This window comes from Phyllostomus discolor, chromosome 5 (assembly GCF_004126475.2).
Source record: "Phyllostomus discolor isolate MPI-MPIP mPhyDis1 chromosome 5, mPhyDis1.pri.v3, whole genome shotgun sequence".
In the NCBI taxonomy this organism is placed as follows: Eukaryota; Metazoa; Chordata; class Mammalia; order Chiroptera; family Phyllostomidae; genus Phyllostomus; species Phyllostomus discolor.
Genome location: NC_040907.2, coordinates 63033189 through 63059531, shown reverse-complemented (window position 1 = coordinate 63059531; position 26343 = coordinate 63033189).

Genomic DNA, 26343 nt, shown 5'->3' with positions numbered 1-26343 from the left:
CATACATAGATTTATGAAAAGATCCTAGAAGACAGGACACAGGTGCTATGAAACAAAGACAAAATGGAAGTAAGGGAAAGGCTTCAAAAGATTGGTATGGATGGGGAAGTAGGTTTGCAGACAGAAAAGACAGGTAAGGGCATTTTAGGTAGATGACTTTCCCATGCATGATCCAAAGGACGCAGAGAGGGGTAAAGTGTTGGGCAACATAGGGAAGGCCAGAATGTTATATGCCAGATGCGTAGAATGGACCTTGCCTGCTGGAGTAGGGCTTTTCCCCTATGGAAAATAGAAAGTCCATATTGATCTCTAAGCAGAGATACAATCAGATTGGATTATTTGGGGACGATGGCATTTTGGTATAGGGTAGAGAATAGTCAGGAATGGGGTCATACCATATAGTGATCCACAGTGCTGGTTGATGGGTAATGAACCTGTGCTGAGTGTCGGGGGATTACACTGAAATAGTCACACTTCGTATATCAAATGTTCGTGGCAGCAAGTGAGAGAAAACTGAAACTCAGCATCTCATCTAACATGTGTAGAAGGCAGTGGCTCTGCATGTGGTCTGTCAGGGCTCCAAGTCCACTGAAATATTCCTACTAACCATTTCCTAGCTGTCAACACATTCTCTTCCATATGTTGACTTTGTCCTTGGGCTAGTTGCAACATGGCTGTAGCGGTCTAGCAGTCTCATCTGGAAATATAATGTCCTTAGGAAAAAGGACTAACTCTTTTCTATGTCTCTTTATTAGGAATGATGAGTCCTCTCCCAGAAATTCCAGTAGGCCTGCCTGCATGTTTCATTGGCCATATTAGATCAAATGCCAATCTTAAACCAATTACTGATAAGGTTGTACAAAGGACTTTGAAGAGTCCACTACTGTGTATGTCCTGTTTTCCTTTAAATATCTTCTGTTTTGATCTTGAATCTTCTTTACTGAAATGACAACTTCTCAATAGTTGTATAATAGGAACTTGGTTATTCATGCCATCTTACTATGTACAAGTATGCTTCATTTCTTTATCAAAATCAAATTGAATCTTATTGAACCCCATCCATGAGATCTGGTAAGATGTCTTCTATCAGTCATTGTTCCTGGCTTCCTTTCCCTCCACATGCTAATGGATGTGGATTCTGGTGCTTAAACAGATTTCAGAAGGTACAAGAAGAGATACCCTCAATCCAGGGTATCCCTTGGTTGTGCTCTTTGCCCATCCCTGTGAAGTCTTCTCAAATGTGGTTTAAGATCTGCTAGAACCTGCAAATTTTATCCTATTTTCATGCTGTGGAGAACCAAGGTCTCTTTGGCATGGTGATTGGAGGAGGGGTACCTTTTTCAGACAAATTCAGCTTAATTGACTAAGTGGGTTTCCCTGTCCTGTTAGTGTCTGCCAGGGTCCACCTCCAGTTGACAACTACCCCCAGACCTCGAGGACCCAGACACCTGGTGAGTCTGGCTGGAGATGCAGGAGGTGTGAGGGCTGAAATTCATTTCACTTTTCCTGATGAGCCTAGAGGCAGCCAATTAAAACACAGTCAATTAATCATCAATTCTTTAGGAACAGCAGCAAGTGTTCCTAAATATCCTGATACTTCTGTGCTTCAAGGGAGTAAACACGGCTATCCTGGGGCAGCCTGACTTTGGGGGTTCTCTCACCCTACATATCCAGTAGTCTCTTCTTCTATTACCTTTGTTCCCCAAGTCTCCCCATGAAAACCCATTTCCTGACTTTCCTGATTTGAGGTGAGATTTAGTGAAAGATGACCTGATTAATTCACAACAAGCATGAATAATTATGTAACAATCCTAATCAAGGTGATATTATTTCCATGGCTATTTAAAATTTAGAAGGTCTTTTAAAGCAAATTTATCAACCCCTAATAATGGAAGTTCAGGCAATAGTGAGGAACATATTTATTGGCAGAGTTGTAGGTGTGACCCCTTTAATTCATACTATACATCAGAATAGCACCTTTTACAAGCCTCTTTTGTAGAATATTATAATTTAATAGTCTTCTGTAGGGCTTTCTTCCCTACAAAACAGTGACTTCCTTGAGGGTAAGACCATACTTCATTTAGTTTGTCCTCAGCCCCTAGCACAGTTCTTATCACAGAGCAGCTTAATGTTTTTTGACGGTTTGCTTAAAGCATCTTTTTACAATTAAACTGTTACATGGGCTCTGGGGGAATTGAAAAGAAAGCAAAGAGATTGCTTTTTTCTTTTCTACCCGCTAAATAATCCATATTTTCCTAACCCTTTACTTCACTTATATTCTGTACATTTCTATTGTACAGTTTGGAACTATCTTAATTTCAGCATAATTCCCTTAAAATGCAGAATTCCCATCATGGACTGAATTTGTGTGTCAGAGGCCAGAGCTTGCCTCCTAGCACCTTTGGATGGCCATATGTGTTTCCAAAATATTTCTTCCAGGTGAGATTTCTCGAATTTCCTGTGCCATTTTTCTAGAGTTAAAATCCTCTGTTTCTGCCTGAGCCCGTGGTTCAGGCTTTACTCTTCAGAGGTTAACTCCCTGTGAGCTGGATTAAAATTGTAAGTACATGCAGGTTCTAGAGATAATTCTCGCTTATTCTTTAGTAGAAGTGACATCCTTGCAAGGTGAACTAGCAATAAGATCTCACACACTCGAACATTTTACTGGCCTCACTTAAAAAATGCTGCACACTTGACAGATTCATGCTATAATGAATCTTTGATATGTTGTCTGTCCAATATCATTTTCTTTCAGCAATTGCCCTTTCCAATCTGGTGAAGATGTTGGTCACAAGCAGCTACCTCTCTTATTAGGATTGTAGTCATGTGATTCAACCTGGGTCTATTACGTTACTCCCCTCGGCTGCAGTGGATGTTCCGTACATAGATGGGCACAGGACCCAGATTAGCCAATCAGTGTCATCGTCAGGAATTTTGCTGAATTTGTTGTGGAAGAAGTCCTTATTTCTCTTTGTAATTAGCTATAAGGATGACAAAAGCTTTGAGTCGATTTGCTGGGGACTATTTTTACCACCAGGTATGAAGAAACTACCATATACAAAGAAAAGGCAGACAAGAGATGGATGGATAAAGAGACAGAAGGAGGGAGGGAGACAGAGAGAAGCATTGATGACCTGGATCCAGCTATATTTGAAAATTTGAAAAATTCTCTTTTATCATGTTTAAACAAATTTGAATTAGTTTTCTATAAATTACATTAAAAAAGATACCAGTTAAACAGTCAATGTTTTCTGTTTACTTATATTAGTAAAAATTATAGAAGCTTTATAAGATAAAAATGAGTATATTTTTAACTATTTAAAAATTATATTTTGAACTTGCCATTTGCATCCATGTAACTTGGCATTATTAAATATGAACTTTGAACAAATTAAAAAAAGCAAAGACTTGTGCTTTATGCTACAAAATGTGCATAACATCACTTTACCATAATAACAACTTCCTAGCCTACACTTAGGTGAATATTCAGCTATTTCAGGACTGACAACATGTAGGGAATTCAACTGAATAACTTACTTTATAAGCAACTGAGAAGCATTGGAAAAGTAAACAAACTAGTTCAGTGCTAAAAATAAAATTATACTCAGTACAACATTACTGAAGAGAAAGAGAACATGACAAGAGCAGAAATTGTGAATAAAATTTTACAGAAAACAAAGTATAGGTGATTTTTCTCCTACTTTGTATGAACGAGCTGGCATTGATAGCTTTAGAAACGCCCCTGTTCTTTAGACTGCAGCTTGGGTGTGGCTCTCTCTGTGAAACCCACCTTCATGGCACCCACTAACTACACCTTGGTCAGCACTTACTACACCAAACTGGAATTGCAGTGTTACTTCTTGATTCCTCAACTAAATAATAAGCATTTTGAGTTCAAAGACACTCTTATTCTTGACTACATCCATCTTATCTAGCTCAATGCTTAACATTTCCTCTGTTCACAAGGCATGTTGAGTGAAGGGACATATCTGTGGACACTGTCATAGGATTGGCTGCACATAAGACCTGTGTTCTGGAAGCTTTGTCCTTGGAAGCCAATTACTGTTCTTTCTTGACCATTCACCATCCTCTTTATATTGATTATTGTGTTATGTTACTTATGTTTATTATGTCAGCTCTGAAGAAACCTAATCACACAGGGGACACAATACGAGTATTTCTTTACCTGACCATGGCTTCTCTCCTCCCTACACATATAAACTGCTGTTAATAGACTTGGTCCTCAGGGTCAGACAGAAAATCTATTCTAAAGGCACCGAAAATGCTTTAGTCAGTTACTACAGCCTTATTTTCACTTGATTTTCCTAATTACTCTGTATTATTATTTGCATTACACAGATGATTAAATAAGACTGAAAGCAACTGCCCCTAAAATAGAAAGCTCATAGCGAGCCAGGATTTAAAAGTAGTTCTAATTTTCCAAATCATGTTTTTTTTTTTTTTTTGCACAGCACTACTTCGAAGAGTAACTTGAGTCCTAGAATTTTTCAAGCAAAAAATAGTATTTAAAGTTATGTACTTCTTGATTAAAAAGAGCAGTGCATTATGAAGTGAATTCAGTTATACTCATTTCCCAATTATTAGCAATAGAAAGGTTATGGGGCAGCAGATTTCCTGCATATTTTATGTGGATAAAATTAATAAATGATATGTGACTGATTGAGACCTGCCATCAGACTCTGCCTCAGCTGTAAGAAGACACTGGTTACATACAAGCGAAGTGTGATATTACCTCACACTTACCCCTCCGTGGTTGATAGCAAATAATTATTTACCAAATGGAATTTTCTCTAAATCTCGCTTACTTGATTTCCTCTTCACTTACTCTATTTCTTTGTAAGTTTGAGTCTTCTTAAACATAACTTCTGGGGTACTACCTGGGAGAGAAACACACACTTACTTTATTCCAGAGGAAAAACAAGATTGTCTAAACATCAGCTTATTCCACAGGACGGCGTAGAGGCACTATGTCTCTTCTCCATGAGGAAGGCTGGGAAAGCAGAAGAGTGTGTGGAAAATGCAGACAGGACCTCTGCTGTAGATGCTAAATTGTGAGGTGTTTCCAGGAAACATGAATTTTAGCCCAGGTCAAGTCCAGCTGGGGCTGAAAAGGCAGTCTCCAATGATTTGACATTTCCCTGATACCTTCTGGAGGAAACATTCAGGTTCCTGGAGTGGAGTATGTTTTGGGCTGATAGCTCATGTCTATTTTCAAGGCACCATTACCTATGGCAGGTGATAAAGTACTCTTAAGTTTTCAGCTAGTAAAGGTTGGAATGATTAACATACTCTTGCTCTCATAGACTGCAATTACTGCATTCACTATGACTGTTTATAGACCACCACCTTGTGTGTGCACACTCACACAGGCATAGGGAACCATTTACACCCCCACACAAGCATGTGTGTGCACATACATGCACACACACTTACATATATGTATAGCCACTGCTAATTTCTTTGCAAATTTAAAACTATTTTAGCTTTATAATGAAAATACCATTGTGAAAATATTAAACTATATATTTTATTGCCCCTTAAATCTTGTTCCCTTAAAACATTCTACCTCCAAGGCTGAACATGAATCATGTGACTCCCAGGAAGGTGTAGGTGTGTTAAGGGAATATTATCCAGAACAAATAAGCCAAAGTTATGAATTCCAAGGACTGAATGTTTGTTTTCCCCCAAAACTGATATGTTAGAACCCTGATTTCCAATGTGGTGGTGTCTGGAGATAGGGCTTTGGGGGGAAATTAGATCACAAGGATGGAGTCTTAATAGGATTAATGACCTTATTAAAAAAAATAAGATCTCTCTCTTTCTCCTCTCTCTCAAAAACAATGGGAAGAGAGCTGTCTATAAACCAGCAGGAAGAAGTATCTCACCAGGAACCAAATTGACCAGCACCTCAATCTTGCACTTTCCAGCTTCTAGAACTGTGTAAAACAAATGTTTGTTGTCTTAGCCACCTAGTCCATGGTAATTTGTCACAGCAGTCTGATTAAGACAATGATAAACAGGATGTTCATGTTATGGGGGAAGAGAAAATAGATAGGTTGTGTCTTCCATCCTGTGGGATGGTAGAAAGAGAAAAGGCTGGAGTAGAAAAATAAATCATAAAACCTGTTCTGAAAGCTGATCTAGATCTAGGAGGTCACCAAATGTAGATCATGGACCTTAAAGTAGCTTCAAGTTTGGCTAGTGAGCCCCAATTTTGGAGTTAGTCCTCAAGGAAGACGACCTGGTTCTCTAAGAACTTTGCTGATTACATCTGTTCATTTCTAATGTGAACACAGTAGGATGTCCAGCTGGAGCACCCTCAAAGACTAAATCAGTCGGCCCATCATGCACACCTGCCTAGGGACCAGCAAGAGACCAAGGGCCTCTCCATTCCTAAATCCTGAGGACTGTAACTTATCTCCTGTATCCAAACGTCATTTGATGAAAGAAGGGCTGGGGAAAGGAGGGGCAGTTCCAACAGGAAGAGAACTTTGAATTGACTAAAAAAATTATCCCTAAGAGACCATGTAATCTAGAGGAATGGAAACATCATTAACAGATAAATTTAAATGTAAAGACTTTCACTCCTTATCCTTCACCCCCATCAGCTAACCAGCTTCTTTTTCTTTGCACGTCTGAAACACGAATTGTGACCCTGTAACATTAGTGATACCTGTAGCACAATTTTGGAATCCCTGATAGGAGGAATGTTATTTTCTGAGTCTGTCATTCTCTTGGCCCAGGAAAAGCATCATTAAGTAAAACTTATCAATGCACCAATGTTTTGCTTCTTTAACTTCAACAGCCTCCCAAGTTTGGTTGGTGCTTGTTCAGAAAATGAAAAATGCCTTTTGGCCTATGTTTCCCTGCACAGATAAAGATCCTAATTGTGCCATTACAAGCTGGTCCATAAATCTGTGTCAGGTTTCTCATAATACTATATCTGCAAATGAGATCTTGAAGGTATTGTTCTACCTTTCATCTGATGACAGAACAGAATCCTTCATTGAAAAATGGTAAAAAAGGATGATTGAATTCACTTCAGCCTGAGCATTTGAGTTTGTATATTTGAAGGGAAATGGATTCTGGGAAAAAAAAAAGAGTTTTAAAATACACCAGGAAGACTGGTTGAAATATCTGGAAAAATCACTTTGAGACTGAAAGCATGTGGTCCACAACAAAGGCAAAAACAAAGTCTCAATCATCATGTTTTTATGATTTTTTTTGATCCCAGTGGAGAAGCTGAGTTGCCAGTGACCTATGGATCCTAAATTAGTCCTTGTTAATACCTGGTATTATTTACCAAAATATTGAAAACCCTTGTAACAATGAAAAAATGAGATGTTAAATACCCAATACTCTCTTTAAAAAATTAATTGGAATCAGAAAAAACATAAAGCATTTAGAATAATTTAATTAGGAGTTAGTAGATTTCATCCAAATCTCATTTTTATTGTGGCTTTTTTTTCTGGCAGGATATTTACTAGAATTAATAAGAAGCCTTTGTATTTATTAACATATTTTTTTCAAATAGCTCGAAGGCTCCAGAGACATTCTTTTATTTCTCACAACATCCCTATACGGATTTTAGCAAGAGCGTAGGTATTATCCCTGTTAAATCTGGTGTAGAAGAAGCAACTGTTTTCAAATGTAATTTACAAAAAGCACCTCTTAGGCTGAAATCTAAATTGCTGTTAAGGAATTCTCTCTTGGGAATCTTTTTCTCCCCTTTTCCCTTTAATTTAAAGTATGAGACTGTCATTTCTGTCATTAGTTATTTCAGTAACTTTTTCCTCTTCCGACCAAGGTCAAAAGTCTCCTGCTGTTAAGTCTATCCATGAAAGTGCTTGAACATACACAGCCGCATATCATGCATATTTATGCTGCACAAGTATTAGAGTAAACATAAGAGGGATGAATTATTAAGGGTGAAGTAAGACTGATGAAATGCTGTTAGTTTGGGTATTTGACTTATTTGTACATTTATGAGCTTACATGGAGCAGTTGAAGGCAAAGGAAACAAACTCGGTCTTTCTGGTAAGCTAACTCCTTAAGAATGCTTAGTCTTAGGGATTGAGAATAAAAATATATATATATACACATACATATAAATCTGTACGTATTTATGTTTATATAGTTACATAGTGAATTATTTCAAGAAATGCATAAGAGCTTTTGCTCCACATTTATTGGTTTGCTGAGGCCCCATGGACTATGCCAAGCGGGGGCTCCCATTGGCCCTTGGTTCTCCTATACATCTTCAGTTGCATTAGACTTTGTTTTAAATTCAAGAGTTAGTAAGTACTTCCAAGGCCACTTCTACTTGACAGAATCCCGTCTGGAATGAAGGCCCATTTCTAGATTTTTGGCCCTAATGTGGATGTCATTGCAATCCCCAGGTGGCTTCTTAGACACATTTCTTCTTCCATGTTAAATGGTCCCAATTGTTTGGTGCTTGAGGATCATCATGCTTCACAAAGTCTGAAGTCAGCTTAATTGAAGACTAAGATTCTGGTGAACAAGCCCCAGTAGACTTAAAAGGAAAACAGTCCAGTCCTCCTTTTATCTGCTAAACCTCTTCTGCCTTCCTTTTGTTGGCCTTCTCCCCATTTGCTTCAGGTTGACTAGACAGAGACTGCTGAGTGCTCTGGTCTGCTGTATCAGTTTGTTACAATTGGTGAAAAGGGGTGGCAAAGCCAGAAAGACACATAGAGGGAGATGATTTGTCCTTGTCCTCTTTGTAGACCTTTGTGCTGGAATAAAATTGTGGGCTGGGGAAATGTGACAGTGAGAATGGGTAGATGAGAATGATTCAGTTAAAAGATAGGGTCTGGAATTTATCTAGAGGGCTGAATTTTTTGCTCAGGAAGAGAAGGCCAGAGTGTAATTTCCTGGGCTGGTAGAATCCTGTTTGTGATGCTATCTCTTGGTTATTTCTCTTTCTGTGATTGAAGAGGCTGTAAGTTGTTGAAAAGAAAAAGAAGTCGCAAACTAAAAAAGATTACTGAAATTCATAATGTGAAGAAGGTTTTACTCTTTAATTTTGCATAAAGGGAATCAGAATCTTTTTTGTTATCGTTGTTGATATTATTGTCATCTAAAGAAACCAGAGACGTAATTGCATTATATTCTTTAGGAAAATAACAATAGCAAGCAAATAATTGCTTGATATGATATGATTTGACTTGTGAAATTATTTTTCATGCAGATTCAAAGCATCCAGAGTGGGAAAGTCATGTACACACTGTAGAACAAAACAAAAATGGAGTCAATTATGTCAGGCACAAAATGGAAATAGTCAACACAGGTGCATCAAAGGAACTTAACCTGACCTTATAGGAGTTACAGCTCTTTTCAGAAATCAGCAGAGGACACCAGCCAATCCCCAAAGTTCAAGTCCGTTCATGCCATCTCTGGACTTGCTTATTCCCGACTCATGATGGAGTTAAGGGCAAGCTGCTTCCAAATATGCCATTTTGTCATATTGATTATTTTGAATTAAAGTTACTTAAGAAACAGCCGGTACAAGAACAGTCTGGCCCACATTTGTCCCTCTGGAAGCAGGAAATAAATTCCCCATGTAAAGGATAACCTCCCTGCACCTAGAAAATAGACAACAATCTTATTGCCAGAGGTAGGGAGTTCAGGGCCGAGAAGTCTGTATGAGCAAATTTGTTAATTCTTCATTAATTTGCTACCCCCATCACCAACCCTTTATCAATTCTTCACAAATAATTGTTTTATTGTTTAAAAAGTATGAAAGCTGGCTGCTTTGGTCCCTTCTTTGAATCTCATATTTCTATGAGTTCCTGTATGTATGAAATTACATTTATTTTTCTCTTGTTAATCTATGTCAATTTAATTATCAGGACGGCCAAAAAAAACCTGGAAGAGGATAAGGGAAAATTCTTCTTACACTCAGCTACCCCAAATAAGAAGAAGACCACTAGGCAATCAACCAGCTGAAAAAGCCAAATAACTTTTGTATTTCCCATAAAAACCAGTTAGTGTGTGAACAACTGAGAAGCCATCGCTCCCCTGCCCATAGCCTCGAGTTTCCAGTTTGCATTCCACAGCCTTGCAATGAACTAATCTTCCTGCTTTGTTTCATTCAGTGTGTTGCGCTGGGTTTCTGACCACCAAGTAGCCACATTTCACAATGCTACATTTGAATATAAGATTGTCACATTGTCCAGGTAGTGCTTATCATTTAAAAATAATTATTTCTCCCCCATTGATTATAATAACTACTTTAAAGCTCAAAAGTGAAATCTATTCCCTCACCTCAATTTTCTCCCTTCCACCACACTCGCACACACTGCAGGCCTTCTCGTGCCTGCCGGGCTGCTAGTGTTGATCTTTTCTTTCCCTCAGGGAGAAAAAAAGGAGCTCAAAATTTTTCCTCTGGGGAAAAATATAACACCTTTTACAAGATAATCAGGTTCTCTCTTCTTTCTTCTGATTCAGGTTACATGTGTTATTGAATCCTCTTGTGCTGGCTTAACAGTCGTTTATACACCCATTCATACATTCATACACTTAAATATGTGTCTGTTCATTCATGGAATATTGTGAGGGCTCCAATGTCCCAGGCATTATCAAGGTGTATGGGATTATGCAGTGAACCCAGCGGATGCTGCAGTCACCTACGTGGATTTTAGGTTTATCAGGTTCCATGAAATCAGGGAGAAAATTGTATATACCATTAATTGTCTAGTTGGTTGTTCTCCTTTTCATATAAAATGCTAAGAGTATTTTTGCAAAGAAGATAGTGAGATAAGGAGCTTACTTTAAAAAAATATATTTTAGAGTTGCCCCATTTTACTCCCTTCACTTCCCTCTGCCTTGCACACCCTATCCCACCCACATTCCCCCCACTTTTAGTTCTTGTCCATGGGTTGTACATATAAATTCTTTGGCTTCTACATTTCCTATACTATTCTTACCCTCTCCCTTTCTATTTTCTACCTACCGTCTATGCTACTTATTCTCTGTACCTTTTTCCCTTCTCTCCTCCTTCCACTCCCCTGTTACTAACCCTCCATGTGATCTCCATTTCTGTGTTTCTGTTCTTGTTCTACTTGTTTACTTAGTTTGCCTTTGTTTTTGTTTTAGGTGTGGTTGTTAATGATTGTGAGTTTGCTGTCATTTTACTGTTCATATTTTTTATCTTCCTTTCCTTAGATAAATCCCTTTAACATTACATATAATAAGGGCTTGGTGATGATGAACTCCTTTAACTTGACCTTATCTGAGAAGCGCTTTATCTATCCTTCCATTCTAAATGAAAGCTTTGGTGGATAGAGCAATCTTGGATGTAGGTTCTTGCCTTTCATGACTTGGAATACTTCTTTCCAGCCCCTTCTTGCCTGTAAGATCTCTTTTGAGAAATCAGCTGACAGTCTTTTGGGAACTCCTTTGTAGGTAACTGTCTCCTTTTCTCTTGCTGCTTCTAGGATTATCTCCTTCATTTTAATCTTGGCTAATGTAATTATGATGAGCTTTGGTATATTCCTCCTTGGGTCCAACTTCTTTGGGACTCCCTGAGCTTCCTGGACTTCCTGAAGTCTATTTCCTTTGCCAGGTTGGGGAAGTTCTCCTTTATTATTTGTTCAAATAAGCTTTCAATTTCTTGCTCTTCCTCTTCTCCTTCTGGTATCCCTATAATTTGGATGTTGGAACGTTTAAAGATGTCCTGGAGGTTCCTAAGCCTCTCCACATTTTTTTGAATTCTTGTTTCTTCCTTCTTTTCTGGTTTGATGTTTCTTTCTTCCTTCTGGTCCACACCATTGATTTGAGTCTCAGTTTTCTTCCCATCACTATGGGTTCCCTGTATATTTTCCTTCGTTTCACTTAGCATAGCCTTCATTTTTTCATCTAAATTGTGGCCAAATTCAGCCAATTCTTTAGGCATCCTGATCACTAGTGCTTTGAACTGTGCAATCTGATAGGTTGGCTATCTCTTCATTGCTTAGTTGTACTTTTTCTAGGGCTTTGATCTGTTCTTTCATTTGGGCCATTTTTTTTTTTTTTTTGGCTTGATGCACCTATTATGTGGTGAGGGGAGGAGCCTTAGGTGTTCACCAGGGCAGGGCAACCCAGTGGTGATGCTGTATGTGAGGGAGGGGTCCAAGAGGAAACAATGGGGCTTGCTCTGCTCTCTGCTGGATTTCAGTCCCTTCCCCACTTTCCACAAGCAAACTGGGCCCTTTTGGTGCTGATTCCCCTGGGGGTGGGTTTGTGTACGTTCTAGGACCCTGTGGGTCTCTCTAATGAACTCTCCTGTGAGGCTGGGAGTTTCTCCCGCTGCTGCCTCAATCCCCACAGGTGTTTTCAATCGGTGTTTTGAGGCTTTATTACCCTCCACTGGGACCCTGGTTTGCTCAGTCTGTCTTGCTCCCCAGTTGTTTCTTTTGGTTTCTCGGCGTGCGAATGTGGGACTACCTGGTCTGTAATCCACTGCCTCACCGGTCCACCAGCTTCAGCCTTGCCGGCAAACCCTCTCTGCCCAGCTGCCCGACTCTGCCCCTTCTACTGGTCTGGATGAATGTGTCTACTTTAACTCCATGGTTGTTGGACTTCTGTACAGTTCAATTTTCTGTCAGTTCTGGTTGTTTTTTATTTTTAAATTGTTGTTGTCCTTCTTTTGGTTTTACGAGGAGGCACAGTGTGTCTACCTATGCCTCCATCTTGGCCAGAAGTCCAGGAGCTTACTTTTTGATTCACTAATCTTGACAATAATCTAGTAATTATTTCATCATGTAATGGATTTTTAGAGATATTAGAGTAATTTGGAAAGCTGAAAAAAAAGTCATGGTATGTGGATTTTCAAGTTGTGTGGAAGGCTAGGAATCAGTATAGTATATTGACTACTCAGTCAGGTCACCTGATAAGCGAAGAAGAGAACTTCAATCATTTTGTTATGTGTGTTCTCTTAGACCTGGATATGGCCTTGATGATTTTTAAGCATTACTGTAAAGTTAACTTTTGTTAACTTAAATACATGATCATGCATCTCAATGTACAGCCTCCTCAAATACTTTTGAATTTTGTGCACCACACCAGAGTCGCGTATGTGGCAGCCTCAGCTTGCTATGTGTAAGATTGGGTGAGCAGCATGTGACTTAAGGTGGTGGTTTCTCTGAACACAAATTTTCTCTGGGGCTCTGGACTGTGGACCAGAGGAAGGTTGCACTGCCAGGAGAATGAAGGGCAAAAGGAGACCAATACTTTTTCTGACCTCTCATGTTAAAGCCACTCACCCCTGTTTTATTGCTTTTTCAACACTGCATCAAAGCAGGGAACTTTAAAGTCTCAGTGAAGCAGGAGGATTCTGCTTTTTCGTGGACTGGGTAAGCTTTAATTAAAACTGGCTTTATTATGGAATGTTTTTCTTTGCATTTTAACCAAAAAGAAGTGACGGAGGTAGAGAGAAATATAAAGAGGTTGATCGTCTCCCTAATGGTCAGAAGATCAATTAATTTATAACAAGAAACAAGAAAACCCTGCATTACAGATTTACAAAATGTTCATTATCTATGGACTTTGGATATGAACCATCATCAGCCTAATATCCAATGCAGAGATCTGACAGTTCCAACCCTGAATTTGAGGACCAGTTGATAAATTAAAAATCATTTTAAAATTTAATATTAAAATTGATAATTGCTCTGTGGGAAATAGATTTTTCTGAAATTATACTCTTTTCCTGCAGTGCTGAGCAAATGCAAAGCAATAAACTGTCCATTTGTCACAATGATAGATAGACAAACCCTACTTTTACTCTTGTTCCACAGTACTCATACATTTCAATTAAGGAGAGTAAGTGCTTCCATTTGTAACATGTATTCATATTGTCTCACATAGTTCTTTAGGGCTTAATGAATTCTCTTTGGGAATAGAAAAAAGTCCCCTGACAGACCCCATGAAGCTGATGGGGCCTATTGCCCATCTCTTCACTGAACATGGCAGGGGTCTAGAGAAGAAGGTTGGTTATCTCTAGCTTCTTAGAGATATGGCATAAAGAGTAGTATCTGGAAATAACTGTTAATCTTCTAACTTGAGGGAATAACCCACTCATGTTAGTCCTACTGAATTCTCCTCTGCCTGGCTAATATTTGTTTAGACTTGAAGTTTTAGCATAATTATTACTTGAGGTACATTGGATAACTCTTTTTTTATTTTCTCTTTTTCTTTTATTTTGCCATGTGACTTTGCAAGAATGTTAAAGAAAAATTATTCATGACCCATGTAAAAAATGGGAAGGCAGAATTTAATTAGGGGAGCTATTGTGGTAGGTGTAGGGGCCACTACAGTGGAGTTTTGCAGCAGGGGGGAGAGACTAGGCTTGACTCCTGATTCAACAAGAACTGGGAATTTATAGCCAAGGAGCAGAGTGTGTGGTGAGTGAATAGAAAATTACTAGGAGGAAACATCAGGGGTAAGGGAAGGTTCTGGCTAAATCAACCTAACAGAATTCTTGATGAAGGCATTTGAGGTGATAAAACGTCATTGAGGGATAGTAGAAGATTAGGGACCCGATTAATATCAAGAGTCAGATATTGAGAATAAAGGATTATGACTAAGCTAACTTTGTAGGATTATTGCTAAAATTGGATGATGCAGAGATGAATACAGAAGCCTCAAAGCCAAGGCCTAGTCGAGAAGAGAGTTCAGAAGAGCCTGGCTAAAGTTTGGTCAAGGAGAAACACTCTGTCAAGAGAAATATAGTAGGTGGGGTATAGTTCCCACCCCATTGATACTAGGCTTGGTCACATGATTGCTTTAAGCCATTGAAATAGTAGGATGATGATACCAGCAAACACCTTAAGTATGTATGTTTGTGAGGTTGGGCTTGATCATTTGGACTCCTCTGCTCATCTAAGGCAAACAAGTCCTAAGTAGTTGTTGTTTTTTGCCTCTGGGCCCCAGAGTGAGACACACAGAGTAAAGATGCACCTGACAAGGAAGCTGGTGGGCAAGTCTAGCAACCCAGACCCTGAAGCAGTATAATGGCCTTAGAAAACTTTCAGACACGTGAGTGAGAATCAAACATTTGTTACTGAAAGCCACTAGGTTTTAGTAGTAGATTATTATGCAGCATTAATTATAGCCATAGTTGCCTAATACGTTTTTCCTTAAGGAAAACCTCCCATGAACTCAAGACTATGACTCACTACTAGCATTTATTGCGACTCTAATGAATCTTGTTCACCATCCTACTTTAGCATATAGCATATAGTATGGTCTTAATAACTGTGTGTTGAAGAATAAATGAAAGACTCCCAGTTCAAGGTATTCTCTATTTCATATCATGCCCAATTGCCTTGCCCCATAGATAACATTAGTAGTAAGCCATCTTGAAAATATGTGACTTTGTTTCCAGCTGAGTTTTTCAAGTATCTACAATGGTGTATAGGACATAACACAGATTATAAGTGCTGTGAGTTTGGGGAGCATGAAGTTTGAGCACTGACCTCAGATTGCAATGAAGTCATTAAGGAATGAAGAGTGTAGAATGTCCCAGTGGACTTCCTGGGGGAGAAATGCTAGCATACTTTTCGAGATGTTGATGACATAGTAATGTAATAGTCAGGCACTTGCATTTAGCACTTTATTGTATTATCTCACTTGAGATAGGGGTTATGATCATCCCTATTTTACAAATGCAGAAAGCAAAGTTTCAGAAGCACCAAATAACTTTTTTTTGAGTTCATAGACCTGGGAAGTGGTAGAGATGGGGCTTATATTCAGGGCTGCTTGACAACAATATCAACTTTAAGATCAACCAAAAAGTGCCATTAATATGGCTAGTGAGTCCTGAGCCCCTGATATTTCCCCAGATCCTTGATATTTATTATCCTTGTTTAGTTCATTATCTCCTATCTTTTTCCTTTCCTTTCCCTGAAACAAATCCATTCATAATGTTAGTTGTGGGTTGTGAGAGATGTGCTCTTGCTCTGTGCTGGAGAGGAGAATATGCAGGAAGGGGGCCACTAATTAGCTGGTTCCAGCCTTTCACTGGGCTAGCATGGTTTCTTTATTTTAAAGGCTTCAAGGCAGGGGCAAGGCTGGGCAAAGAACAATGAGTAAGTCATAGAGGTGATCCTTTTAATGATACATTCGCTAATGAAATGGCACTCCATGTGTTCACTTATTAGTGACTTAGCTCAAACAGCCATGTCCTACTGTCAGCTTGCCATTGACGACCCAGTGTGACCTCTGAATTGTCAGCTCTACCTGAAAAAGAGCAAATGTAGCAGAAAATACAGAAGCAGCAGCATAATTTGGAGTAGAAAGATTAACAACAGGGAAAGCTCCTGAATCTCTCTCTGTAGCTCTACTTTGCTGTGAAATAATGCCAGAAGTGTAACTATTTGAAGAACAGGCTAACCTTGCAGTGTGTGGGTTTGCATCTGATTTGTAAACAATAGGATGACTTGATTGAATGTTTTCAGGGGCTGGATGACAGTGTTGGCACTGGAGGAGTGACTAGCACAACTCCATTCTCAACTAATTATATAGTGTGGATCTTTCTTGTATTTTCCAGGGCACTGTGGTTTTTAACTTCATGTTTGCAAAATGATTTATGGAGAAAATACTTCTGTACAGACCTTGCTTGACAATCAGGGAATCATGAATGATATACGGGTGTGAAAGTTTATGATACTTCCTATTTATATAGCCTAATTTACTCAAATAACTCAGTGCTGTTCATGTCAATTATTGAATTAAACCTTTTAATATTCCTCTGTCAAATGGGAAGTGTGTATTGACTCTTCATTTTATACTTGGACAGACAGGGCTGTGACGATTTGAAGGGTCTTTCACGGGATTTGGGCCAAATATTACATTCATGATCTGCATCTCTGGTTAGAGGCTGCTCCCTAAATAGGACTCTTAAGTGAAATGTCCTCTTTTTACACCTCTATGCACTTTCCTTAACAATTTGTGATTCCTAAGCACTTGGCACTTTCTCTGTGCAAAGCTAAACAAACACATAGTTTTTTGTTCATTTGTTTCTTAGCTCTGATTCCAAAAAACGCTAGATATTCCAAGGTGAAATAAATTCCTAGGAATCTTATAGCATGAAATATAATGGTTTTTATTCTCACTGGTGAATAACTCATAGTTGTTAGTGAGGAAATTATGAAAAGAGCAATGTATCTGAATCTGAGCGAGCAGCTCGAGTCAGGAAAGCATTCCAGATGTCAGAAGACATATGGCTGACAGGTGCTGGACTTGATCCCTTTCTCGTGTTGGCCTCAGAATCCCTCTTTACAACTATCCAGGTCCCTGTGTCCTCCCACATCACCCCATCGGTTCCTCACTGTGTTCCTGTGACTTCGAAGTAGTCGGCTCATTTCCCTCAGACTCTGAAACAGCTCGATTCACCACCAGCTTCTGTCCCCTTCTTGCCTTTGGCTATCTAGTCACGAAGCCAAGCAGTAATGAAAATGGGTTTCATTAAACAGAAATCCTACTTATTTTCTCAAACCACTATGCTAATAATCTTCCTTCTCAATATAAAGGCTTAAACACATACCAATATAACTAGTTTTTTTTTTGCAGCTATTTTTTTTTCTAAAGAAGATTATTCCCTGGGGATAAAAATATCCCTCTTCAAAATCCTGGACTTTGTTTTTAGAAATGAAGATCTAACATATATAAAACTCTTTTTTTGCTCCAAAATTGACTGGAGCCTGAAACTCCCACTTTTTTAGTCATTTAATTTTGAAAATGACCACAAAAGAGCTAGGAAGAGCTAAAAACATTTCCTCCCTAAAGCATGAATTTTGCAGGCCCTCATGAATAAATCAAAATGAGTATTAGAATACAGATACAGTTTATAGGCATATGAATATGGATAATAGAAATATGACTTTTCCCCCCGGAACAACATGTACCAGGACATACATAGTCTGGCACTAAATGAATAACAAGTCCACAGGAACTTTAGTGGGCATCGTGTCTTTCTTAAGCAAAGTCGGCCCCACGGTACTGTCACCCTGCTCTCTGGGCAGGCTGGCGTTGCAGACCTCATCTTGACTGGGGTTGGAGTTCTTCAGCCTCTGCACTTTCTATCAAGTGACTGGAGTTTCTTGTTGAGTATCTAAGTTCCTATTTCCCTGGAGATCTGTTTTGAAGTTGTCCTCCTTGGTAGTTACCCTGACATTCCACATCACAGCCTCAATCTCCCTCTTTTTCCCTTTCCCCTGTCATGAACTTCGTGATCATCAGCAAGAAGTCAATTTTGAGTCTTTTCTCTCTCTGGAGCTTTTAGAGCTCTTTGCAAATATAAGGAGCATGACCCTGGAAATTTCTTTTCCCCCAGAAAAGGAAAAAGCTCCACTTGTCAATCAGTCATCCTAAGCATACGTTCTCACAAAGGAACTCAGAGCAGCCCTTGTCTAAATCCATCAAGGTGGAGGGGGTGTGGGGGAAAGGGGGGTCACATTGCTAAATAACTGTGATCAGCTTTAAAGTCTAGCTTCAGGGTTATTACTTACATTGCCTTTCATACTACTCAAACACAGCACAGATGCACAAAAAATGAAAGAACACCAAATCCTTTGTTCCTGGACAAGTTTGAGGAGCAAAGCATTCTGAGTAATAGAATTTTTGGTTAGTTGCATGTTAACCTATTTATGGACAGAGCTTACCTAGGGCAGGGGTTTGGCTGAAGAGCTCAGAAAGACGAATGCCTCTTTTCAGATGTGCACAATTTAATGATTCAACCCATACTGCTTAGTGTCTTTCTTCTGGTTCTTCTATTTGCTTTATTTTATAGTGAGTTATCCATATGTTTCTCTTACCCAGGAAGTTATAAGCAATTTTAGAGCAGAAGTGTTTTTTCCATCTTTGAAAAACCTATACAGTTCTCATGCTGCAAAAGTTCATTAATTAATTGCTGAGTTGAATTGATTTCGCCTCTCCAATATGTTGTTAGATATATTGCTTTACCAATAATAAATGCCCACTGTAGATGTCGATGCTTTAGGAACAAAAAAAGACTTGAAAACATGAAGCTGGAGGGTACTTTGATGACCTTAATAAAATTTAAAAGCAAAACTTTTTTAAAAAACTTAATGTGTTCATAAAATAGTCCCTAATATATAGACACACATACATATATGTATATATACATACATGTGCACACATATATGTATATGTTTGAAATATATTCTACCAAATATGTGAAAAGATAGAAGTGGATCATATTGCAATAAAGCACCTTGAAAATACTGTATATATGATTTAAAGAGACTAAAAATAATTTAATAATAAGCTTTTACTCAATACCTCCTAGCTGTGCAGTGCTATATTAGGTTCTCTGAGGGTAGAAAAATCAAGAAGCCAAATATTGACCCGTACTTTATTTTATACACTGTTCTAGGTCCATAGGGTACAGCAAAATAATTCCATGCTCCTTCTCACACAGAGGTAGAAAGGAGAGCCCACCAATTAGCAATTAAAATAATAAGTGAATGATATAGTGGCCAGAATGGGGTAAACACATGAGACAAAAAAAAAAAAGATCAGGGTAGGTGATAGTGGTTAGGTAGCAAGTTATATCAGTGCGACCACGTAGGCTTCATTGAGAAGGTAATATATGGGCTAAGACTTACAAAAAAAAGGTGAGGGAATTAGCCAAGCAGATATCTGGGGAAGAACATTCCAAGCAAAGGGAGTGGTTAAGGCAAAGGTTGAGAGCAAGCCTGGCATGTTAAGGGACAGGAGGCAGGCCAGGATGTGCCAGGAGTGAAGTCAGGACCAGATGGCATAAGATCTCTTAAGACACTGCAAAGAAAAACTGAGTAAAGTGAAGATGCATGGCAAAACTCTTAGCAGAGAGGTGATATGATCTGATGTATACTTTAGAAGCTCATGATAGTTGCTGTGTTGAGGGAAGACTGTGGATGTACATCAGAGGTTTCTGTAGAATATAAGTGAGATTTGATTAGTTGTCTGACTCCCCTGTTAGACTGCAAGCTCCCTTTGGGACGCCTCTTCTTGTCCAAGGCATCCTTTCTAACCCAAGTTTTGCCACCAAGCATGTGCTTGCATATATTTTGAATGAATAGATATGCAACATAATAGATCTCAGAAAACCACTATTGTCTCCCTAAAAGATTAAGATGTCATGCTGGAAACAGTGGAGGAGGGTGAAATCATTTATAACTTGCAAGGTTTGTAGTGGAGGAAATGTTTTAATAAGACTACAAGGACTGGTGGTGATACTAACATTAGTAGTCGAAATAACAGCAGCTATCATTTTTGGAGGATCTACTACATTGCAGGCTGTGTGCCAAATGCTTTACATGTCTTATCAACTGCAAACATCAGAGAAGGGAATTGTCAGCATACAACATAAAAAAAGCACAAAGTTCAGGGTTTGTGTAGGAGGCGGCTTGTAATTTTGCTTTGTAGAAAATCTGATGTAGAATACACAATGGGAAATAAAGTTGGAAAGGTAAGCTGAGGCTAGGTTGTGGGAGACCTTAAATTCATACACCATATATGTGTTCTGGATATTACTCAGATTTGGGAGACTTATTTGTTTATTCAGCAGGGGAGTGGTAGGTTTAAAGCTGGGTTTGGAGAAGATTAATATAACTCTTAGATTACCTTTGGGTCATTTAACTAGGAAGAAAACTAGATGAGCTGTTGTTTCTAAGGTCAATATTATAGTTTTATCATTTGGAAGCACTGATGTGAAAAAACAGAAAAATGACACACCCTGTTATTTGTATGAACCTGTGCAGTTTACAAAACCCTCACACGTGTGCTATTCTACTTGATCATCACAGCAACCCTGCTAGGTGGCATTGTTATCACATTTTACAAATTGAAATGATTTATGCAAACGCACAGTCTGGCCTGGAGTAGATAGATACTCAAGGAATGTTAGCTGAAGTGGAAAAATAAGAAGGCAGAGGCTAAAAAAGTCTCGGCATATTGCCCAAGGTCATGTAGCTGAAAATACACGACAGAACCACAAGTTAAAGCCAGTCTGTCTGAGCACGAGTCTGCTTCTCTTTGTTCGTGCCCTATCTTCCTCCCTGCCGCCTGCCGGAAAGCCTCAGAAGTTCGTGGAAAATGACAGGAGAAGAAGTCAAGCATGATGCCTGTTTAGCTAACTTAATGCAAACTCTCAATATGGAAGATATTATTTGGTATTTAATATGAAATTTTATTTTAAGGGTTTCTGACATATACATATATATTTACATTGTATATATGCTTTTCTATGTTGCTATATATTTGCATATACATGTGAGTGTATGTGTGTATGTACAGGGTCTGGCAGAAGTAACACCTGACTGAGTGTGGTTGGTAGGGTGGTAATGTGGGTGTAATGATTTATAGTTTTAACTTGAACATTTCACCTCCAATGTCCTGTGGTGCATTTGAATGTGATAGTTATGTTATAGAACTGCATACTTATGTTTTTGTAGTAAAAGAGGTTGTAATAAAAAGGGTTATTACTTGTGCCAAATCCTATATATTATTATTATTATTATTATTATTATATTAGTCTGCTAGGGCTCTCATCACAAAACATCACTGATTAGGTGGCTTAAATATCAGACATTTATTTTCTCAAAGTTCTGGAAGCAAGAAGTCTAAGACTAAGGTGTTGGCAGATTTAGTTTCTACTAAGGCCTCTTTTCCTGGCTTGCAAATGGCTGTCTTCTCTCTGGGTCTTCACAAGGTCTTTCCTCTGTGAGCATGCATATCCCTGGTGTTTGTTTGTGCATCCACACTTCCCTCTCTTGGAAGGAAACCAGTCAGATTGGATTAGGGCCCACACCTAATGGCCTCATTTTAATCATTTTAAAGGTTCTGTTTTCAAATACAGTCCCATTCTCAACTATTAGAGGTTAGAGCTTTAACATATGAATTTTAAGGAAACTTAATTTAGCCCACAGCACACACATACACACACCAACTAACTCACTCATTCACAGGCCTTTAAGAAATAGTTGGTGCTTCTGATGTCTTCCTTCAAATTTCAAAATGTGGTATTGTCCGTTAAACATTTTCTGGGAAAAACTAAGGCCCTGGCATAAGGACATAAGGTACAGGGCAGGGAGGCATATCAGTGGGCATGACATGGGCTTTGGATCCCTATAACCTTGGTTTTAATCCCAATTTCTTTGCCATTTTTCACCCTTGTGGCCATGGGCTAGTCATGTGACTTTAGTTTCTTCCTGTGCAAATTGAAGATGAGAGGGCTTTCTTGGCAGGTTAAAGATTAAAATAAGCCCTGGCTGGTGGGCTCAGTTGATTGAGTGCCGGCCTGTAAACCAAAGGGTCTCTGGTTCGATTCCCAGTCAGGGCACATGCCTGGGCTGCAGGCCAGGTCCCCAATTGGGGGTGTGTGAGAGGCAACCACACATGGATGTTTCTCTCTCTCTCCCCGTCCCTTCCTCTCTCTCTAAAAATAAATAAAACCTTAAAAAAATAATCCATACGAATGTGTGCAGCACAGGGCCTGCCCCTTCATATCAGAGGAGCTCAGTAGTTATTAGCTCCCTTTTCCCTCTTGAGGAGTTCATGGAGACATGCTTCCTCAGATAGAGGCAGACACGCACACAGCTAGTAATTCCTCTAGAATTATCTGGTGCCACCAGGGCTGTGTGCCACAAGAATATATGTGTTATTACATATAGCAAAACGTTATGTTTGCTTGAGTGTTTTTGGTATTAACCTTACTAGGATATTTCTGTAATGAATAGGCACCCACTTCACAATTCTATAGAAAGAGCATTAGCTAAGCTAAAATGAAAAAATTTTTTAATGGTATGTTATGCCCAAACTATCAAGGTAAAGAAAAATTCAGTAATCCAAGCCCCAGCATTTTATCCTACTGCAGTAGGCAGCCTCTAAAATGCCCCTAGATGACCCCCACTTCCTGGTATTCAAGCTCTTGCTTTGTCCCTGCCCCCTTGAACAGGGACTCACTTAGTGATTCCCTTCCAATGAACAGAATGTGGTAAAAGTGGCAGGATGGCACTTCTGAGACTGAGTAACAAAAGGTCTAGGGCTTTTGTCTTGACCACTCTCTGGAGCATCCCTCCCCAACCCCCATTTCCCTCTCTCCTTCTCTGTTTCTCTCTCATGCTCTTATCACCAGATGTCATGTCCAGAGAAAACCCAGGCAGTCTATGAGAGGCCCACATGATGATAAACCATGTGGGTGAGTTGATATGGAAGCAGATCTTCCAAGTGCTGCCAATAGTCTGAGCAGGACTGGAAGAGATTCTCTAGCACCAGTTGAATCTTGACATGACTGTAGCCCAGCCAACACCTTGATTGAAACTTGAGCCAAAGGTGCTCAGTTAAACTGTATCTAGATTCCTGACCCACAAAATCTCTGAGATAATAAATGTTTGTTATTTTAAGCTGCTAAGTTTTGGGGTAATTTGTCACACAACAATACATTGGTACTATGCCCAACTTGGAACAATTATGTGTTTTTCTAAGCACAGGAATATTTGCACTTCATTCAACTTGAGTATCTTAATAATGTAATGCAAATCTATGTTTTATTTCTCTATAGGGTCTTTGCACTCACGTATTATATACATATACACCCTTTAAAAAACAAAGAGAAATCTAATCAGAGGACGGCTTTATTTTGGTTGCTTTTTTTTTTAACTTAGTAGAATCATTGGGTGAAATGCTGTTAGACTTAATAAAATAAAAAAAAGCAAAGATATATTATTTTTACCTGCTAGTAAAACAGTCAGGTATGACATGGCACGGCATTGCTGAAAAACACTCTGAATACCACAGCAATAAATCACAACACAATTTCAGATCCAGACTCACGAATGGGACCTGTGCACAGAACTCTGGCTGCTCAGAAGGGGGTTGGAAGAAAGCATAATAATGGGATCTCAAGAAAGGAAGTGTCTGTATAACTGAAGGTAGTCATTTAGTTTTTTACTCTACTAAGTAAAACTGTAAATAGAGTCATCATCCAGTGTTTTTCAAAGATAGGGTACAAAATATATAATAACATTAGCAAGTTGAATTTATAGGGTGCTTTCATGTCTGTTTTTCAGAGCTTTCATATCTATTCTGTGCTGCTTCATGGTTCAGTCAAGAAACAGTTCAGATGAAATATTTTTTGGCCCCATTTTACAGATGAAAAACAGAGATTTGGTTTTTATCACCTTGGGGATGCAGATGGACTAAACCATCATCTTTCATTGCAGTAATTTAGAAATTTTAGTTTATGTCTCATAAAACAGATATCTCCCCCCCTCACTGGCCCACCCACCTATCCATCTATTTTCCATACTCATCTAAAGGATGATTTCAACCCTCTGAAAGGCAGCCATGACCCAGGAGCTAAGGCAAAAGATTCTCAGCACTGGTTAAAATAACTGCCAAAACCACTAAAAGACAGGTTCTGAAGTGGGAACACTGAACTCTTTAAGGGGATCTCAGTCTTTTATCAGAATCTATGGACATTTATTTTAAACACAATGCTAACAAGTTTGGTTTTGTTCACTTTTTTTATTCATAAAACCAGAGTGAACTGAGCAGAGGCTGAAAAATGGCAAGTGAGAGCTTGACACGTTGACAGAATTATCTGACAGCAAGGAGGGATAAAGAAGAAACTAAAAAGCAGCCATGGCACGAGAGAAAGCAGTTTCTGGACACTTTTAAGGTGGTTATAAACATTGTGACCTGTTTCACAGTGCTTCACAATAATTAATGCCCATAATTATCACCCCCAAATCATTAAAATGTCAAAACAAGTTCAGCACAGTTAAAGAAGTAAACTAATTGTTGCTGAAATAATTTGAGTATTTATTTTGCAGCAAGAATGGTGCTGGGCACTTTACATACCTTGCCTCTAACCCTGAGATTTTGGGAGAGGAAATGAAACTTCCAGAGTTTAAGCCACTTCCTTAAGGTAAGGCAGTTACTATTAAGTATATGAGCCAGGACCCAAACATGGATTTCTCTGATTGAAAACCTTCCACTCTGTCCACTATTTCACACTACCTGACAGATGCCTATCAAAACTACTTTTGGTAAAAGAAAAACATATTTTGGTGCCTAAGGGTACAGGTTGCTCATCTGGAAACCCAGTGAATCCTGTATTACCTATTATTCCTTCTAAAGTATCAGATAACTAAAGTATTAATCTTTGTATATTTTTTGGTGGGTAAAGGAGTACATTTTCTACTTGACATGAACAGATTTTTTTTTAAAAATTAAAATGATACTAGAGCAAAACAGACTGTTTTGTTAGATAGTGAGGTCCCCGTCTCTGAGACCATTGCAGCCACTGCTATTTAACACTTTCCAGGGGTGATGGAGACCTTATTTCTATACAGACAAGGATATGGATCACTAAGAACTTGCCTCATTTCTAAGAATCTGTGTCTTCAAAATCCTTTTTCATCCTAATATGCAGTGCTTTTAACAACTTATAAGTGGTGAAGCAAGACTTGCTATGAGACAAATTATCACTCTTCAGAGCATAAAAATAGTCTTCTTGGCAATTTCCTTTTGCTGAGCAATTTTTTGTGTCTTTAATTCTTTGGTGTCAAATGGATCACTGCATGTTCGATGCTTAATTACCGAATCTTCATCATACACAAATACTCGTGCTTAATATTTATTAAAAGCCTTATTTTCAGGAAGACAAATCTCATCTACCATCTGAAACTCTAATTTTTGTAACATTTTGTAGATGGTAGTTACAAACCAATAATATACAGAGCTGTTTAAAATCATTATTCCTTATGTTATGCTATGAAATTAATTTTTTCTTTTGATTTTTAATACATTTCACTTGTTCTATTCAAAGAACAGTAGGGTGCCCTCCTAGTAATAATTTTGACCAGTCACTTTAAATTGCTATTCAAAATGAACTGAGTAGTGTTTCACATGAATATTTCTATTAAATTTCCCATGATGTTACTTATGATTAAAAGATAACTACTGTGGTAAAAAAAAAGAAAAGCTGAAGGAATATATAATCAAACATTTTATATCTTACTCAAAACAGATGAAATAAACCTAAATGAGCTTATGTGAGTAAAGATAAATACTTGTAAGATAAGTTTCATTAATTAATATACTTGGCCATTCATTCCTGGGCTGGCTTATCTGCTAGGCTCAATAGGCACAGTGTGTGGGATTCACAATATTTTTAGGTGCATATATTTTAAAGTAAAAGTTCCTTATATGTCTTAACATATTGCATAATATATATTTTTACATATAATATTACATGTGATATGATATAATATAATATTATGTTTTACACAAAAATATTATATTAAAGACAAA